The sequence below is a fragment of the Acomys russatus genome, chromosome 9, assembly GCF_903995435.1.
Source record: "Acomys russatus chromosome 9, mAcoRus1.1, whole genome shotgun sequence".
Lineage (NCBI taxonomy): Eukaryota > Metazoa > Chordata > Mammalia > Rodentia > Muridae > Acomys > Acomys russatus.
The window spans coordinates 195,771-211,012 of NC_067145.1; the positions used below are offsets into that span (position 1 = coordinate 195,771).

Genomic DNA, 15,242 nt, shown 5'->3' on the forward strand with positions numbered 1-15,242 from the left:
TTGTTAGTTGTGAGGTTTGTTTTGTAACACATGCTGTTTCTGTAACCCCCATTTCTGGTTGCAAAACCCTTGTTTTCTGAGAATCTCGACTCATGTTATTAAACACTGCTCCCCAGTTGTCTGCAGTATCTACAGCCAATCAATGATCAGGAGAAGAATAGGCCTGGATTTTTCCTGCTAGCCAGGGGAGGAGGAATTAGAGGGAGTAGGAGGATTCAGCCATGGAAAAGTGCGTAGACATGCAGAGAGTGGTACCGGAGCAAAAAGCTACAAAGTGCAAGTATCCTCTAGAAGGGTACTTTGGGAGGAAACCAAATTAGCGTATGGTAAAAATAATTAAACCTTGCGCAGTTTCTTGTGCAGTGGAACCTTTTGTCTTACATAATGTAATAAAGTCGCATTATTTGTGTGAGAGGCAGGTAAAAAAGAAACTAGAGAAAGAAACACAGTTGAATAATAATAATAAAATAGAATTAATAAATATAGATAGATATAATATAACCTTACTTAACATGGGTTTTATTAAAGTGAGTGGGTAGTATTTTTTCTCAAAGATTATGAACTCAAGGTGCTGGGGTACTTAGCGAGGGTTTCAGTACCAGACAACAAAATTTTTTATTTAACGGATTGGGCCTCATGTTCAGATAGACCAGATGTTTAGTTTACAACAACCAAGGTTGCGTGCCACTATGAACTCTGTAATTACTATCTTGCAGTGCTAGTTACGGCTATAGTTTATAGGTACGCGTGTGGAATCCTACTGGTTCTTCCCTACTTACAAGCCTGCTAAACCCAGAGCAGTGCTATGAATGAAAGGCTTGTCTTTATAAAGGAGACTCACAGGAACAGTCCACTTGAATTCTCTTAGTCCCTATTTCTGAAGAGCATGTTGCTTCAGCAATGGGTATCTTACATCAGCCTCTGGATACAGCCAAGGGTAACAGCAGAAACCTAAATGTTTTTCAAGTTTCTTGGCACTATCCAAGTGTGAAACAGAAAAAACAAAAAAACAAAGAAACTAAAACTTTTTCCTTTGTTTTTCTGGTGGGGTATTTTTTTATATTTTTTTTATTTATTCTTTTGACATACAAATTTATATATTACACATATATAATAAACGACATACAGCAAGAAGAACCATAAAAACATTCAGGATTATATAATGTTTACATTCATAGTGTTAAATTTGTATTTCTACAGAGTACCTGTAATGTGGCTATGATTCAAATAATAATATCTGTTAAGGCACTTTTCCTTGTTTTTTCACAAGGGGCTGCATTGCAAACACAAGTCATATACCTAACATTGAGGCAAATAGATTTGTGAGAATTTAACAATCAATAATACACTTAAAGCAATGTATTTTTATACTGTTGCTTTATATTAAAACTTCTGGGAAAATTAAAATTTTTTCAGAGGCATATAAGAATGAGCAATCACATGAAATTACCTCCCATGTCTTCTAGAATTTTGACAATGTTCTTCAATATTATGGTGTTCCCCACTTGTAGCCTAAAATATGTACCAGAAAATGGATATTATTGGTAATTAGGTAAACTTAAGTTACTATCATCAGTGAACCTTACAGCTGTGCCTAATTTGCTTACCTCATTCTTTATTCTCAATTGAAATTACAGAAGAGCATCAATAACAACCACAACTACTACTACTACTACAAAAGATTTGTCCCTTGTTTTAAAAGTGAAAGGAAATTTATTGTCTTACCTATAGCAGACAGGCTTGTAGGTCTCCAGCATCACATCTCTGTAGAGACTCTTCTGGGAAGGATCCAGCAAAGCCCACTCTTCCCGAGTGAAGTTCACATGCACATCATCGTAGGTCACTGCATCCTAAAATATATGATCCATGTGTCCAACAGAAAGCATTACAGTGGCAACACTATAAATGTATACTTCATTGACAATATATTCATATAATTCCAGTACTTCCCTAATATATTTCTTGATACAAAAGTTCTAATGTAATCATTAAGTCATTTTAAAAGGAAACTGAATAATGAGGTGCAGCTCATTCATTTCTGGACACTTTGAGGAGGGTATAGCCTTGCAAGAGAAATGACAAATAACAGACATAAAGAGACAGACAAACACCCAAACAGTACTGAGCACACATCAGAGAAAGCATATGAGCAATTACCAACTACAAAAAATAATGGGCAAACTTGGTGTATTGGCTCCTGCTTTTAATCCCAGCACACAGGAGGCAGAGGCAGGTGTATATCATCGACCTGGATCACAGTCTGATATAAGCAACATGATCCAGGATGCCCAGGGGGACATATTTTTTTTAACATTAATTTACTTCTCATTATTACGTGTACAGTGCTCTGCCTGTATGGACTCCCGCAGGCCAGAAGAGGGCATCAGACCACATCATACATGATTGTGAGGCACCATGTGGTTGCTGGGAATTGAACTCAGGACCTCTGGAAGAGCAGTCAGTGCTCTCAACCTCTGAGCCATCTCTCCAGCACCCCCCTGGGGGGACATATTAAGACCCTATCTCCCTTGCAAAAATAAATCAAAGGAACCAGGAAGATACAAAGGACTCAGGGTTTTTACTGAAGGTCCTACAAAGAATTTTACATTCACTCCAGTTCTGTATTCATCTTCCACAAACCTGAAGTGGCTCTATTTAAACTGTAACATTAATAAGATCTTAATGAATAGGAATGCATGTTTAAACCGCTGCAAACCCACAGATGAAAACATTAGCAATGTAAATGTTGATTATAAATAAGCAACACAGGACAGGAGAAAAAGCTCAGTAGTGAAAGGCTCTTCCTGGTCTTGCAAAGAATTAGGCTAACTTGTCATTGCTTACTTGGGAGCTCACAACTAGCCTTTACTCTAAGTTCAGGAGTTCTGAGGCCATCTTCTGATGACCGCGAGAACCAGGTACACACAAGGTGCATATTCATGGCATACAGGTAAAATACACATATTCATAAAAAAAAAATCAAACCAAACACACAGGTACGAAGAATGTCATGCAACTGTAATGCAACAACTCAGAAGCCTCAGTTAGTATTAATGTCATGAATACATGCCATCCTGAAAAATAGAATATACTTTGCCAACTTTCAAAATTTGTGGATGTGGATTTTGATGAAGACCAGCACAACAGCATATGCTTGGCAATTACAAATCCTACATTCCAGGCCCATTACTCAATATATAGAAACAAAAAAGCCAGGCATGTTGGCTCACACTAAAGGCAAGCACTCTGGGAACAGAGTCAATTGGACTTCTATGATCGAGGCCTGCCTGGTCTACATCCCTAATTTCAGGACACTCAGTGTTATGGAAGAAACTTTGACTTCAAAACCAAAACCAACAAAATTAAAAATAAAAAACATCGGCGGTGGCTGCTAAGGCTGGAGGAGCCGGACCGGGCCTGCGGCGGAGGCCGTGGCTGGAACTGGGAAGGTGGCGAGGAGGGACACAGAGGTAAGATGGCAACGTCAGGAGTGAACAGGGCAGCTCTGCCACATCCTCAGCATCCAATTTATGTAAGTTTAGGGGGAAGATGGCATTGCAGGGGCAGCGTCAGGCCGAGGAGACCGCGGCCTTCGAGGAGGTGATGGTGGACACGCTCCACACGGGTTCCAGGCCCAAAACCAGCTTACACAAGGAGCTGCCATTATAGTGGTTCTCTGCCCAATGTCAAGCAGACTGGCTGTGGCCTGGCAGAGTTCCAGAGACCCCTCCATTCACCTCTGGATTCATCTCAGAGCACTCGGCACCATGGGTTGGTGGAACGGGTACAATGAGATCCCCGCAGAATGGTGTCCCCACTCCTCCAATAACCCCACCACATTGACAGGTTCTCCCCATAGCCCTGCCTACTTAGCTCCTCCCCCATGGTCTGGCTGGCAAAGGATGGTGCCCTGGGGCAACTTCCCAGCTGAGAAGCGGCAGTTGTGTTGACTGCCATCTGCACTTACTTACCAGGACGAGCTCTGACGGCGCTTCACACAGTGTGATGAACGCCAACCTCCAAGACACTTATCCCTGCCCCACACCTGCCAGAGTCCTGCCCAGGCGCCGAGGAGGTTTTCTGGATGGCGAGATGGATGCTAAAGTCCCTGCTATTGAGAAGAACTTGGTAGATGGCAAGCATTTGCTGAAACCTTGGGATGCTAAGAAGCTGTCTTCATCTTCCTCTCGGCCTCGATCATGTGAAGTCCCTGGAACCAATATTTTTCCATCTCCTGACCAGCCTGCCAATGTGCCTGTCCTCTTACCTGCCATGAACCCTGGGAGCCCCCTACCTGACCTCACCAACTTGCACTTTCCCCCCTCCATTGCCCACTCCCCTGGATCCTGAGGAGACAGTCTACTGGAGCCTGTATGGGGGCAACAGTACCTGCAATTTCACCCACACTATGACCCATTTGGGCATCAGTGATCTGGGCTTGGGCCCCAGCTATGATGTAACAGGACTTCTCTCACCTCTTAGCCACCCATCCCTGCAGTCCTCCCTCAGCAATCCCAACCTCCAGGCTTCCCTAAGCAGTGTTCAACCCCAGCTCCAGGGCTCCCACAGTCACCAATCACTGCCTGTCTCCTCCTTGGCCCAACCATGCACTGCCCACCACCTCCTTGGGCCACCAGTCACTTAGTGACCCTGCCCTTTCCTCCTCTTCCTCTTCATCCATTTCATCTCCTGTCCTGAGCGCCCCTCCCCCTTACAGAGCTTCTACTCCTGGGGACCTCTCCCCACCATTGCCCTGAGCTTGCCCATGGGCACAGCCGACACCGGAAGGTCCCAACAGCCGCTGCCTAAGCAGTTTTCGCCAACAGCGTCACCCACCTTGTCTTCCATCACTCAGGCCATCCCCTTGGATACCAGTAAACTGTCTACCGACCAGTGATTGCCCCTATACCTATATAGGGCCCACAAGTCTAGTTATACCCACCCATCCACCCACCCCAAAGTCTCTGCAGCAATTGCCCTCTCAGGCATGCTTAGTGCAGCCCTCAGGTAGACAGCCTCCAGGCAGGTAGCCACATTATGGAGCACTGTACTCACCTGGGTCCAGTGGACATGGGCAACAATAGCCTTACCACTGGGCAATAAGTGACTTCAGCTTGGGGAATCTGGAGCACTTCAACACAGAGAGTCCATCAACCAGCCTGGTACTTCATCCTCCCACCTTTTCTGAAGGGTCTGGATTTTTAGGGAGTGGGGGGATCAGTGAGTGACCCCCAGGACCTTCATGTCCTCAACCACCAAAACTTGACCCACTGTTCTCGCCATGGCTCGGGACCTAATGTCATACTCACAGGAGACTCCTTCCTGGCTTTCTCTAGGAGACTGCAACAGCCCTAGCTGGCGTACTTGGCTTTGAGGTGTCAGCATCTGAGTTGGAGCTGGGATTGAGGCTGGAAGATGAGCTGTGCATGGAACCCCTGGGCCTGGAAGGACTGGCCATGCTGAGTGACCCTGTACCCTGCTGCCTGAGCCCTCTGTGGAGGATTCATTCCATAGTGACTGGCTGCAGTGAGGGGACCTGAGTGCCCTCCTTCTTTATGACCCTGGCCCATCACTACCCTTTTTAATCTCTTCCCCCTGGCCAGCAGAGACTATTCTCTGCCCCCAATTCCTTTCTCTTTTTTTAAAAAAAGATTTATTTATTTATTATGTATACAGTGATCTGCCTGCATGTACACCTGCTCACCAGAAGAGGGCACCAGATCTCATTATAGATGATTGTTTGTCACCATGTGGTTGTTAGGAATTGAACTCAGGACCTCTGGAAGAAAAGTCAGCACTCTTAACCACTGAGACATCTCTCCAGCCCAGTCTTTTCTCTAATATGAATGAAGGGTGCTAAAATAAGGAAAAGGAAGGGGCTTGGCCAAGTGGCCCCTGAATGCTGTACATCTGGTGGGGATGGGGAATCACAAGGGAGGGCATAAAGCATGTGTAACTTTGAAATCACCTGTCTGGAGACCAGAGCCTGCTGGAAAGCAAGGCACAGAGGGGGGATCTTGGAGGCTGCACTTGTCCAGATAAGAGTGGGCATTACCAGCCCCTCCCTATCTGTCTTACCCTTGCAATGGAGGAGAGCCAGAATGGATATTATTTTTTATTAAATACGTTATATGTTAATTTTAAAAATCCTTTCAAAAAAAGCATCACGCTAGCAAAATAGCTTAGCATTGAATAGCAATTGTCTCTATTCTATCTTAAGTTATTTAGCAATGGAGTCTATAATGGTGAAGGCATGACAGCATGAGAAGGAAGGTGACTGATAGGTTTCAACCACAACACAGTACACACAAAGAACAGGAAATGGGTTGAGTCCACAGACACTCAATCCCATCCCCAATAAGGAATCTAGAAAGGTTCCTCCTAAAAAAAAAAATAATAAATAAAAACTTCCATAAGTCCTATCCAGAGAGCCACAAGGAAGAGACAAGTGCTGAAAGACATAAATTCTATCTGGAAGATATTTGATGCAATCACCTACATTGTGAAACCCATCACTATAAGCTCATGGTCTACCCATGATGAAAATGCATTTAGTCTAACTTCAATGATCCTCATACTCTGAAACAGCTCGTAAAATGCTCAAATGCCCAAAGTCTCTTCTGACACTCAAGGCAATCTCTTAACTGTCATATTTTATAAACTCAAAAAAACAAAACAAAACAAACTAACAGCTGGGCGTGGTGGCACATGCCTTTAATCCCAGCACTCAGGAAGCAGAGGTGGGTGGACCTCTGTGAGTTCAAGGACAGCCTGGTGTACAAAGTCAGTCCAGGACAACCAAGGCTACACAGGAAAACCTTGTCTCAGAAAACAACAACAAAAACAAACAAACAGCCAGACGTGGTGGCGCACACCTTTAATCCCAGCACTCGGGAGGCAGAGGGAGGCACATCGCTGTGAGTTTGAGGCCAACCTGTTCTATAGAGTGAGTCCAGGACAGCCAAGGCTACACAGAGAAACCCTGTCTCGAAAAAACAAACAAACAAAATAACAAACAAGTTTTATCTCTCCAGCACACAATGACAAAGAATACCACATCACATTCCAATAAAGATTGTGTAAGGCAAGAAACCCAGAAGGGCCAATACCAAATCTTGTAGCTCTATCTGAGACACACAGGGTTTCAGTTTCAAAGGGTTTAGATGGCCCTATCTCTGAAACTTCTCACACATCTCTTGGTTTGCTTACTTCCTCTCACTATATGCAGCTCTCCATGGTAGGTGTCTCATAGCTTAGGAATCTCAAAATCTTGTGGTCTCAAAGCCCAACTCAACTAAGACCTCATTCTCACAGCTTCACGTAATATACTCACAAATAGTCTCACTGGAGCTACGACTCTGCTAAACAGATGGCAGCTGAAATGGTGTTGAACTGACACCACAGAGGAAAAATCCATCACCTTAAGTTTTGCAACATTCTTGTTTCCAGAACCAGAACAGCGTAAGTGCACCTGCCAAGTATGACTTCTAAATTGGGATGAACCCTGCCATGTTCGGAACACAGTTGCAGCAGGTGTTCTGTGAAGTTCCTGACTAGGACTAGGAATCACTTTGCCTTCTCCTTCCATTAATTGAAGGCTTAGCAGGAGGGAGTGTTACTCTTACGGGGGCATTTTCTTAGGCTTCAAATCCAGAACAAGGGCCTTCCCTTGAATGGTGATAATCTCTTTGAAAATTCCTGCCTCTTTTTAAGTATTTGATTGCTATCTAAAGCTATCCAGTGCTGTTTTTCTCTACAGCACAGACTTTGCATTTCTTTCTGTCTCTCTTGTTGCTTTTTTTTCCCCACTATAGTCCTGAAAGAGCCACTACTAATAAGCATCCAACAGATTCAATATTGCATCTAAGAAATCAGCCCATTATGTTTTAATTCTGCCCTTAATTTCTCAGGGCATAGGCAGAATAAAAAATAAAAAAAAAGATTTTGGGCAAATAACCTCTAGCTAAGTATTTCATGGAGCTCATTTTCCACTGACATCCAATGATCTCAACTTCTGTCTGTATTACTCTCAACACTCTGATCTTCCAAGTTCTATCAGAATAGATGATTAAGCTCTGTATACAGCTTTCTATCATCTAAAGTCTGATATTTTCCACATTCCTCCAAAAGAGAACATTCCCAGGTTTTGTCCAAAACTAAAATCACTTTTTGCATGCAATTTTTTGTTCTAACTTACTGTTCTGCTTCTGTGATTGAATCCTCTAGCCAAAAGCATCTCAGGGAATGGACAGCAGTACGTGTTTAGTCCTGCCAGGTCACAGTCCACCATTTTGGGAGTTTAAGATAGAAACTCAAGCTCCAAGAAAATGAAGAGAAAAAAAATCGATGTGCAAACACTGTTTCCTGGCTTGTGTGCTTGCTTTGCCACTGTCTTATGCTCAGCTAGCTCTCTTATCCAGCCCCGACCCATGTGCTGAGGGATACTGTCACCCTCCGTGGAAGAGCCTTTCATACCAATTATTAATCAACACAGTCACTCCCAGACATAGTGGTCAGGCATTCTGATGAGGGCATGCCCTCAACTGTGGCTCCTTTGGATGACTGGAGGTTCTGAAATGTTGACAACTGAAGCTAATTTAAGACATAGAGTCAATAATATTAGAAAGTTTAAAAAAAAAAAACCAAAACCAGTATGTTATGCATATGAATCATGTAAGTAGCAAAAATCCCAAATACATTTGATTGCAACAGCTGATAAACACAGTTTTGCCAAGAGATGAGTAGAGGCAATCCTCGTTTTAATGAGGTGAGGAACAAGAAGAAAAGCTAAAACAGTTTCTCCTCAGCAAGCCCCCAACTAACAAAAACTCAAAGAACTCATAGCTAAATATAGTAAATATTCAGAAGACAAATAGATAAAAGTTTATCATTTTCCAGAGAAAAATATAATTAGATTATAATTAATAAAAATCACACAATATAGATGGAATCACAAATTAAAGAAAGACTGACATATAATTCCTTTAAACAAGAACTACAAGATTATAGTCAAAGTCAAAGTCAAAGAAATCACACTGGCCAGCACTCATCTTGTGTACTCTGTTTCACTCCTTTGCCAATATTAGAAAATAGATTGGAAATGGAGGGTTATTCCAGAAAAATTGGAGAGATTCACTTAAACCATTATGATGTGAGTTTGAGGCCATCCTGGTCTACAAAGTGAGTCCAGGACAGCCAAGGCTAACACAGAGAGACTCTGTCTCAAACTCCACCCCCCACCCCAAAAAAACAAAATAAAATAATGATGCTTCTACATTGGAGAAAATAGTTTCGACTGCTAAAGTATCTCATTCTCTTATGATAAAGAAAAGGACATCTGTTACAATCATTTAGAAAACATTTTGTTTCCTATAATGGATGATAGGATGTAAGTATGCATGAAATAGGCATAAAAGTATGGAAATGAAAACTGTGGAAATCCAAATGCAAGAAAACAGATTTTTTTTTAAAGACATGGGTGTATGATATGTATTATACAGCTAAAGTAGCTTATTTTGAATTAATGCTTTATAAGTCGTAAATATGTTTGAAAACAAGTTTATCCCCATTTTATGTATATGTTTGCATTTGTGGGAGAGAATGTCTTCCATGTATGTACAGGTGACACATCAGAGGGGAGGGTGAGATTCCTGGTATCCGGAGTAGCAGGTGGTTATAAGCCTCCAGAAATGGTTGTTGATATCTGAACTCAGGTCATCCCTAAGAATAATACTTCCTGAGTGACATGCCCAGCCCACATAGTACGTTTTATTATGAATGAATGCCTTTAGCAGGTTAACAACACCAAAAATCTAAATAAAGAAGTAATTAATTATTCCTGGGAACCTGATGGCTCAGAATTAAGATGTTGGGTATGGGACCAGATAGGATGCCTGTACAACCACAGGCCATGCTTCCAGAAGACTAGACAGTGTGGCCAAAGATGTACCCACCTATCTGTCACCCCAGGCCCATTTTCACAGTCACCCTTAGGCCTGGAACAGATTACCAGGGCCAGTTTTCTCTCCCCTTCTCCATACCTCCTGTGTGTCCCACAGACCATATCCAGTGGCTTTTCCTTTCTTGCCTCGTCACTGTGTCCCGGCCCCAATGTGACACACACAGCCTGCTCACCCAACCAAATGCCACCCCTGCCAGAAGACTCAGTAGGCTTTCTACGGATCTATCCACTATCTGTTACCCCAGACACAATTGTACAACGGCCCGAGTACTGGAAGAAACAATGAGGAGGACAAATTTTCGGTAGCCAGCCTGACTCCAAGACAGCCTTCAGAATCAACCTCAGGCCAACAAGGCCCGAGTTTCAATTTCTCAGAAAATGAAACTGCACTTCCTGGGAAAACAATAAGTTGTGGGCAACCAATCAGCTTCTGCACCCAACACCCGTTCGTCTTACAAGACACACAGGATCCTCCATGGGCACTCTCTGTTATGCTGTCAACACCCAGTGTGACCATCTCTAGCTCCTAGCTGGGAAATCCTGCAAAGAAACTGCAATCAAATTCAAACCATAACAACTGAAGCAAAAATGTGGCAATGAATTTAAAAGCAATGAGTGGTAAATAGCAGAGGGGTGAAAAAAAAAATGGAAAGGACACGACTGCTTCTAGTTATGGTGGAGTAGAAAACAGAAAGAGCGGCCAGGTGTGGTGGCGCACGCCTTTAATCCCAACACTCAGGAGGCAGAGGCAGGCGGATCACTGTGAGTTTGATGCCAACCTGGTCTACAAACCGAGTGCAGGACAGCCAAGGCTACACAGAGAGACCCTGTCTTAAAAAAAAAAAAAAAGAAAGGGAGGGAGGAAGGAAGTAGACAGAGCATTTCCACAAGCTGGGACATCGCAGAGAGTCCAGAGTGGACAAGGCCTTGGGCCATGTGAGGAGAGGGAAGAAAGGGGGATGGAGAGATGAAAAGGTAATCAAAATGGTTGAATTACACAAGGAAGGGCAACTCGGGAAATAACAGCCCAAACCCTGGGCTAAAGGGTGGGTATGTCACCCACTCATCACCCTGTAACGGGTAAGGACTCAGGGATGCTGGGAGCCAGCTCTGCTCTGATTTGTTAAATGGGCACCGCAGCCATTTGTCCTAGGGTTTGAGACTTAACAGCAGGAAGAAATGAGAAGGTGAAATGATTTAATTATAATCACAAACATTATTTTAAATTGTTGGAAAAGGTTTTATGGTCCATTATTCTCCAGGGACTAGACATACGTATGAGAGAACACCAAGTATTACTCACGCTTTTTCTCTCAGGTTGTGCATTTTCAGACATAAATAAATAAATAAATAAATAACATTCCCATTAGGCACAGCCACACCATTTTGTCAAGATCTTCTGTGTTGGTCAAACTACTGTAACTACAATAATTTGTTTCAATGAATAAGTTTAATTCCTTATCCAGATCCTTTTTGTTTGTTTGTTTGTTTGTTTTTCAAGACAGGGTTTCTCTGTGTAGCCTTGACTGTCCTGAACTCACTTTGTAGACCAGGCTGGCCTTGAACTCACAGAGATCCGCCTGCCACTGCCTCCAGAGTGCTGGAATTAAAGGTGTGTGCCACCACGCCCTGGCCCTTATCCAGATTCTTGAGTGCCCTGGTCTATGAATCAAAAAAAATAAAATAAAAATAAAACGAAAGAAAGAAAAAAGGCTAGGTTGGACTTTACTGATGGCCTAAAATTGATTACCTGACTACTCATTGCCAATGCCAACTACTGTCAAAGCAGGAAAGCTCTCACTTTCGTCCTCCCCATCCTCGTCTGTGCTGTGACTACATCAGCTTCAAAGTTGACCTGGAACTCAATTCTTACACAGGATCTTTTATTTGTAAATTCCCCCAAAAGCCAGGGAAGTCAGGGGCATTCACTGATTGGCTTTTTTTCCCCTTTCTCACTGACCAGTCATGGCCCAGGCTGGAAAGAGTTACAGGTCTGTTTTCCAGGCACTGAGCAGCAGAGGCAGGATTCGGTGACAATAACAATTCTCAAGTAAATAGCATGGGGCAAGCCTGAGCTACAGAATATATTGATCTAAACAGAAACAAATGATCAACACACTATGTTCCATGTCAGCTCCTGAGATCTGTAGCCTGACACCGTCAGCTAACAGCCAACGAGATGTCACAAATTCATCTTTTCATCTGCTTTAACTATGTCAACAGTGTTGTTCATCTCTCCAGTGCATTAGATAACAGTCCCTTAACTGGAAATTCAAATTCACTGACTCAACCTACCTCTTTAAATTGTAGATCCTCTAATCTGATCTGTGTCCATTCACATGCTTGAATTATTACCTGCTGGTTAACTAGAAAATCCTTCACCCTGCTTCAATCAGTTCTCTCTTCATAATGGTGATGCCAGCGGCTGACTCCCTTACACGTTAGTCTGTAAGCTATTGTCCACCCTGTTGCACCTGCAGTGTCACAGTCAGTTCTTTCTTCTGTTCTGGCCTGAAGGCCAAAGCCCTACTCCACAGGCAACCCTATTTCCTGATACTGCAATGGAGAGTTCATTACATGACTTAAGTTTTTTTGTTTGTTTTTTTAAAGATTTATTTATTATGTATACAGTGTTCTGCCTGCATGTACACCTTCAGGCCAGAAGAGAGCATCACATCACATTACATTATAGATGTCTGTGAACCACCATGTAGTCGCTGGGGATTGAACTCAGGACCTTTGGAAGGGCAGGCGGTGCTCTAACCCACTGAGCCATCTCTCCAGCCCGAATTTAGGAAGTTTAATCAAGAGGGAAGCAGTGCCAATGCTCTGAGGGAGCAATAAACCGGGAACAGTGTGACCTGAGGCCACATAGCTTGTCTCAGAAATAATTTTCTAAAAGGCTGAAGCTATAGCTGTTCTAGAATTAATATGCCTTCCCAGGAAGAAATCACGCCACACACAACTAAAATGCTAAGAAAGAAATTCTCTCTCATAGCAGCATGCAACCAGCTCTGCTTAATGTTAAAAGAGGAGCCGCCTGGAACGGATGTTGCTTTCCATATATGCTATCATCCTTGAGTCTCTTTGAGATTCAGGCCCCAGATTACACAAACAGGAGGTTTTAGGGCACACTGTACTTCAGCGACAGGGTCCTAAGTGGAAGGTCCAAAAGGATGCAAATGATAAGAAAAGTAGAAGATAGAAAGTACGGAACCTGGGGTGGGGAGGTCTGACACAGGCTACATCTTATACTAAGTGATGTTCTTAAGAAGAACAGCATCTTGTATACTACTTCCCGGAGGGAAGTGGGAGGCATCTATGAAGTCAGCAGATGCTATCATTCAGTGGGACAAACTCAGGAGGAGTCCAGCAAAACAGTGTTGCCCAAAAGAAACTCAGGAGATCAAGAACCTAACTTATCGAGACCACGGTGGCCTTGAAACTGATAACCATAGTTCTCTGTGGTGGGAAGAGATGGAGTCTCACAATCTGAAGCAAGCCCTGCTCAAAGGCCCTGGCCCTACAGCTACCCCAAGCTTATTCCTGGTTTTATTCTGAATGCCTCAGAATCTTTGGAGAAAGCTCCCAAGGCCTTGGGCTCAGGCAATTAGTGGCTCTGCCAAGTATGTTTCTGGGTTTCAGAAGGAGTTAGGTCATTCTCAATACGTGAGGACCTCAGGGAAAGCCTTGCTTGATCAGGCCAGACCTCAACACAGCAGTGTTTTTGTTTGTTTGTTTTTCCTTTTCAAATGGTTGTCATGTGGCAGAACTATGCTTTTCTCAAGAAGAAAACTTCAAGTTTATGCTACACCAGCCACGAATGTTGGCTGAGATCATGTAATGCCCAATCCAGCAGCTTGTTAGATCGCTCTTTGACATAGAGATGGGCCTGGTGGGGTATGCATCAAGGTGGGGTCTCCTTGGTTATGGGTTGGAGAGAAATTTCTAGACAACCCTGGCGGGCAAAGAGGTATCCTAGCATCTAATCTCTAACAGGCCCGGTTAGCGTGCTGCATATTTGTGGGGTGTTTTAGAATATCCCGTATCTAAGTTCTACTTGGTGTGACTTCCTATCTCCTATGCACTGGTAAATCCTTTACACCTACTCCTTTGCATCACAACTTTATATGAAAGTGCCACTCAACACAGGAGATGGCATTTAAAACCTCTACATAATTAACTCCAAATGAACTTGTAGACGATACTAAAGAAACTAGCTAGGCCTCTCCGAGTTTGGCATCGTGCCAAGGACATTTTTACACTCACACCCCTACTGCAAATGCTTTGTGTAAATGAAACCCCCATAGTGTAGTTGATGCCACTGCAGCATTCATGGAGTGGCTAGGACAAGGGACCTCACTGGTGGCTGCATCTGGCTGCTGGCGCCCACCCGTCCCCTGGAACGACAAACCATACTGGCTTGCGCTATTCAGCAACCTGATCCACCGGGATGGCGGCGCCACATACTCACCATGTCGCGACTTTGGGACTCGCCTGATCTCCCCTCAGAGCAGCCAGAGCTCTGCTCAGACCACATCACACGAAATAATCAAGCTTGCTCAGCTATGGCGCTGAAGCTGCAGCACGGTGCTCGGAAGAACCCTCCTCCTCTTCCGACTGGAGGGTTGGCCAAAAGGTCCTGATTGGCCAATGAATCTTGAGTGACATAAGCACCTTCCTTAAGGTTAGAGTGTTCTGAAAGCACAAGGCATAGTGTGGTTCTTGGTCCAGGCTTCCATTGCAGGGACAGACTTTTTCCAGCAGGTCTGCAAAGATTTTTTATTTCAGGAGCACTAGCCTAGTCTTCTGTTTTCCAGTACCCAGTAGGCACGTCCCCCTTTTCCTCCTGGACTACCTGGGTAGCTTGCCCAGCCCATTATTCAATTTGAAATGGATTGTATAATCTGTCCCACAGGTGGAAGGGTGCCAAAAATATCAACAATTAAAGAGAGATTTTAGGAAACAAAATGAGAGTTTTGTTCTGTGACTTCACGCTGGGGGGCAGGTGAACTGCAGCTCATTTCCACCTGATAGGTAGGAGACAATCCAGGGAGGAGGGGGAAGCATGAAATAGACGACCAACACGTTGAAGCGCTACTGTTAGCCAGCACATCTTACCCTGTGAGAAGATAAAAAGCAAAGAAACAAACAAACAAAAAATGCCGCTATCTTAGCAAAGGATTTCTAGCTGAACAGAACAGCTAGAATGAATCTCTATGTATGTAGAAAGTGGATTTGTAAGAGTGGGTCATAGGCTGTTGGCCAACTAGTGCAACAC

General features: G+C 43.6%; 2 pseudogenes; one reads left to right on the forward strand and one right to left on the reverse strand.

The window, feature by feature from the left end:
* The window catches only part of LOC127193706 (zinc finger protein 431-like), an 82,726-nt pseudogene that overhangs the window by 45,976 nt on the left and 21,508 nt on the right, over positions 1–15,242 (reverse strand).
* Positions 3,476–5,530, forward strand: LOC127193701 (CREB-regulated transcription coactivator 2-like; annotated as a pseudogene).